Source organism: Bidens hawaiensis, unplaced genomic scaffold (assembly GCF_021521415.1).
Source record: "Bidens hawaiensis isolate Kalapana, Puna unplaced genomic scaffold, B.hawaiensis_p1.1 tig00000599_1, whole genome shotgun sequence".
NCBI classification, from domain to species: domain Eukaryota; kingdom Viridiplantae; phylum Streptophyta; class Magnoliopsida; order Asterales; family Asteraceae; genus Bidens; species Bidens hawaiensis.
Genome location: NW_027491036.1, coordinates 3,962,210 through 3,967,327, shown reverse-complemented (window position 1 = coordinate 3,967,327; position 5,118 = coordinate 3,962,210).

Here is a 5,118-nt window from a genome sequence, read left to right as displayed (position 1 = left end):
TTAGCTAATTTACTAAAGGGCGTGGCTACGAAACTTTTGTTCACACCTGAATCAAACAATACTGAAGTGGATACACCGTTTACTAGAAACGTACCTGTGACAACATCTGGAATCTGCTTGGCTTGTTCCTGAGTCGGCATGTAGGCTCTAGTTCTTGGCCTAGCTTGATCGGCATCCTTCTTCCCACTACCTCCAGATTCACCCTCGGTGCATTCTCTAGCAAAGTGGCCCGGCTTACCACACTTATAACATGCGGACTTGGCGGTACAATCTGGGGCATAATGTCCCACTTTTCCACACTTATAACAGGCATTCGACCCTAGCCTGCACTCTCCTCCATGAGTCTTTCCACACTTATGACACACGTCAGATCCTTTACCCCACTTGCACTCACCACCGTGCATTTTACCACACGTCTTGCACGATCTCTTCTCCCACACTTTCTGCTTCTTATCCTTGGAGTTCCACAACTGAGTACCGGGTCGTTTGACATTGACCCACTTCTTGTCTTTCTTCTCTTCTTCTACCACAATATCATCCGCAGCCAGGTCTACATAAACCATCTCTGCGAGTTCGAAAGCAGAGTCAAAAGTAGCAGGTTTACTCGTCCTGACTAGCATGCGGACTTTTTGTGGAAATCCTCTCACATAGCACTTGATTCTTTTAGCCTTAGTGTTGACCATATCGGGTACCAACCTAGACATTCGGTTGAACTCTATGGTATACTCACGATGTTTCATTGTTCCGGCTTTCAGGTTCAGAAACTTCATCTCTGCCCTCTCAACCTCGGCGTCAGCACAAAACTTCTTCATCACTAACTCCTTCAGATCCTCCCACTTCATGGCCTTAATCTCGTCCCGAGTCTTCCTCTGCTCCACACTTTCCCACCAATACATCGCCTCCTCTTCAAACGATTGGGTGGCATAACCGACAGCTTGGTTGGGACGACACTCGCTAATGCGGATAATTTTATCCATGGCAGATATCCATTGGAGAGTAGCGATTGCATCACCCAAACCAGTCAGCTTTGGTGGTCACAACCCTTTAAGGACTTATAGTTGCACCCACCTCGCCCTCTCTTCCTATCACCGGCTTTCCCAGACTTAACCTCACTCGAGGCCTCCCTCTCTTCTTCCTCATCTCTCCTATCATCACCACCTGCCCCTCCGGCAGTTCTTTCTCGGCTTCCAGCAGACCCTCCTGGATTAATATTCTTCACAGCAGTGGCTACAGCTTGAACAATAGCTGCTTGAATTGTGGGATCCAGTTGAACCCCTTCGTTGTTGACCAGACCTCCTCCAGCTGCACTCCCTTCATCTCTGGTGTTGGAAGCTGTCTCAACCGAAGGTCCTTGGGTACGACGAGGCCTGCCACGGCGTCCAGTGCGACCTCCTCCTCTCACAATCTCCCCAGTTCCAGCCATCGTATTCTAAAAGGGAAAACACAAACATCATCACTTAGAGAACTATTTAGTACAAGGATAGTAAGGCTAACAGGTAATAACAGTGGCCAGTTATGATTAGCTGATCACGTTACTTTCCGTGTCCTATACACTTCCACTTATGAGTCTATTTGTGCTGGTTCTACTTTAAACAGTTAGTCAATCAAAGTAATCAAGTAATCCTATCCCTATCATTCACATAACCTTCCTTATCATTTCACATACGTCTTTTAACCAAACACTTTACTTTTACTGAGCTTGCTTGAGTGACACATGGCATTCTCGAACTGGCATCTTCTTTCTTTTCTTACTTAAATTCCCATTCTCTGTTCGAGTCTAAACACTTAGGATGCTTAAGTCTCTCGAACTTTTCTCTGATACCAACTTGTAAGGCCCCGTTACCGGTGCCTCACATTAGAGCGTTGGATTTACTCATCAACATAGTTCTAATCATCATAGTTAATAAAACATATGCGGAATATAAAATCTTTCATAAAACATCACGTAAATCCATAACTTGTCTTAAAATAAACTTTCTTGTCCTTCAAAATAACATAACATTAAACGTAATCGTCTTGAGTCTTCCGATGCCAGCCTCTTATTCAATGCCAAGTGTCCCGTCAAGCGAACTGCCTCATCCTACTCACCTGCGCGCATACTAAAAGTCAGCTACGCTGAGTGAGTTCTAGTTAATCAAACATAATACAATATATACGCTTACCTTCAATCATGCATCCGAAGATACATAATAATTACTTTGCTAACTTACTCTCATTACATAATTTCATACTTTATTACTTTCATACTATATAGATACTGTCCATTCTATCTCAGATATTATTAGGGTCTGGTCCCTCTTTCCTTTGTCTATCTCAGATATTTTAGGGTCTGGTCCCTTTCTTATCTATCTCATATATTATTAGGGTCTGGTCCCTGTTCACTTCTCTATCTCAGATATTATAAAGGGTCTGGTCCCTCCTTCTCTATCTCAGATATTATTAGGGTCTGGTCCCTCTTTCTTCATCTTCGTACATACTATCTTTACATACCCATAACATACATACTTTCTTTAATCAACCATACATATTATTATATATTGTACGTATAACTATCATACACATTCGTCCATCATAAACATACCTCCCTTGTTGGCACGTGCAATATCCGAAGATCGTTCACGTACCGACAAGCTTTCATTCAAATTTAAGATATACATACATAACATATAAACCATATAAGGCATACACTTACCAGTTAAGGTAAGTGTATTAACTATCACATCGAGTATGCACACAGCCCCGAAAACATAACAAGGAAATGGGGCTAGAAACTCACCTGAATGCGGTTACGTTCACCGTTAATCGTAATCCCTTTCTTGGCTGTGCATGGCTAATTGTATAATAATTACACGTATCAATCATCTATCGCTATCTATATTGTGTTTCTAGGTCGATTATAACCCACAACGAACGGTGGTCCGGGGGCAGCGCCCCTAGCAGCAGGGTTCTAGGGGCGGCAGCCCCTTACAGGGTCCAAGAGGCAGAGCCCCTGGCTGGGGTCGAGCTGCCAGGTCAGCTTGGAAAAATTTTATTTTCATTAACTGTCTTAACACATTTTCCATTAACATTTTAGTTTATTTTCTAAGTTGGGCTTAGAATCTTTTGGGCTTAATTAAGTCCGTCCAACTGTTCATCTGGGCCAACAGGGTCCATGCCCAAACCAACCAGAACCTGGGTGGCCGAGAACCTTGTTCTTGACCGAGAACTAATGTTTCTGGCCGAGAACATACTGGCCGAGAACCCTATGGCCGAGAACCTTTGGTGACCGAAAACCTTGGTTGACCGAGATCACCATGGCCGAAAACCACATGGCCGACAACCATAAGGTTTGACCAAGGATTCTCAATCCTGGCCGAGAACTCCATAGGGTGGCCGAAAACCCCCAGTCCAGCTCATTATTCCATTTTATGATTTCTACTTTGCTCAGTTATTGATCTAAGGTTCAAATCATGAACTTTTAACCTCCTATCATCATCATTCATAATCGTTGCACCCCCGTCACTATACTATCATCTAGATCTAACCCGTTTTAGGCATAAAGCTTGGACCTTTATACATTTGAAACGTTCTAGGCTAGATCTAGGGTTCCTTTATGAACCGTAAATAACCATATGTCTATTAAGTCCGTTTTAATCATCAAGTTTGCATTTTTATGATGTATCTAGACCCGATTTACTCTAGTGTTAAGTTTCAAGGCAAACCGCTCATAAAAAAAACGTAACCTTTAAGGCTAAAGAACATACTTTTTTGGTGTTTCTAGGTTACGGTAGCTTGTTATGAAGTATATATCTTGTATCTAGCTTGTATCCCAAAGATCTATCAATAAAAGGTTTGGTTTTGATCTTGGTTCCTTGATCTAGGTTGTAGCCGAAAAAGGAAAGGAGTGTGTGTGTTTTAAGGTGTAGGGAGAATAAGATGGATATTATGGATGGAAATGGAAAGATTTAGGTCTAAGGGGTATTTATACTCCCTTAAGCCCATGGACCTAAGACCCATCTTTCCTTTTTGGTCCATGATTAGTTCCATTTAATTAGCCTACTTATCTTTACCTTTTACCATTTTATTCATTAATCCAAGTAAGCTTTTCCATTATTAATAATATAAATATTATTACTTGAAATTCGGGATGTTACATAAACCATTTGAGGATAAGTGGATTTAGAAAAAGGGCCCGTTTGCATGCTTAAACTCATTGTTTCGTTTGAAACCGACAACGAGCCGGCTTTTAAAGACCGAAAGACTAGAGAAATATATAATGGATATTTTTCCAGAATTTATATAATTAAAATGATTTACTATAATTTTATAAACCATTTTAAATATTCACAACACCCATTTTTGTTAAGAAATAGTGTTTAAACGCGAGTTATTGTAAAAACGACGTAACCCGAACGAGCATTTGAAAAATATAAAGTTTTCATTTTACTAAATTTTAACAGTAAGTATAAGTTAATAAAACCATGATTTTAGTGTTACTTATTATACAAAATCTATCTAAGCCTTTAACTCGGTTTTTGCCAAAATAAACGTTAAACAAAGGTACGAGGACTAAAACCGTACAGCCCAAGAATTTCTGAGATATCATGCCTAAAAATAACTCATATTTATGATATATATAATTCTGGAAATGACAAGTTTCAGTTACAAAAGTATTCGTTTATTTAAACTATTCTTTCAAGACATTTCGTTAAAAACCGACAACACCGTTGATAACCGGTATTGTCAACGTTTGTAAACACAGGACATGGTTGTTTAAATATGTATCATTAGACTTTTGATATCAATGAAATGTATATAATTTATATGGTTATATGGTAACCCAAAACCTAACTGAAAACCGAACTTTCCTAAAATAGAAACTTTATCAAAACTGACACATGAACCAAGGTAACTAAAACTCTCGGAAGCTGAATTATATACATAAACACAAAACATTAATCTTATTGAGTTATTTAAGTACAAACTTCCCATAAAAGGAAACTTACTCATCAAGAACCAAATGCGTTGGAAAACACTTAGAATTAACTAGTACACAATACCAATAGTGAATTTTACATTGTTCTTCGATAACTTGTTGTTGATTAATATATATACTAGGCGTACTTGGTGATTTCTAGC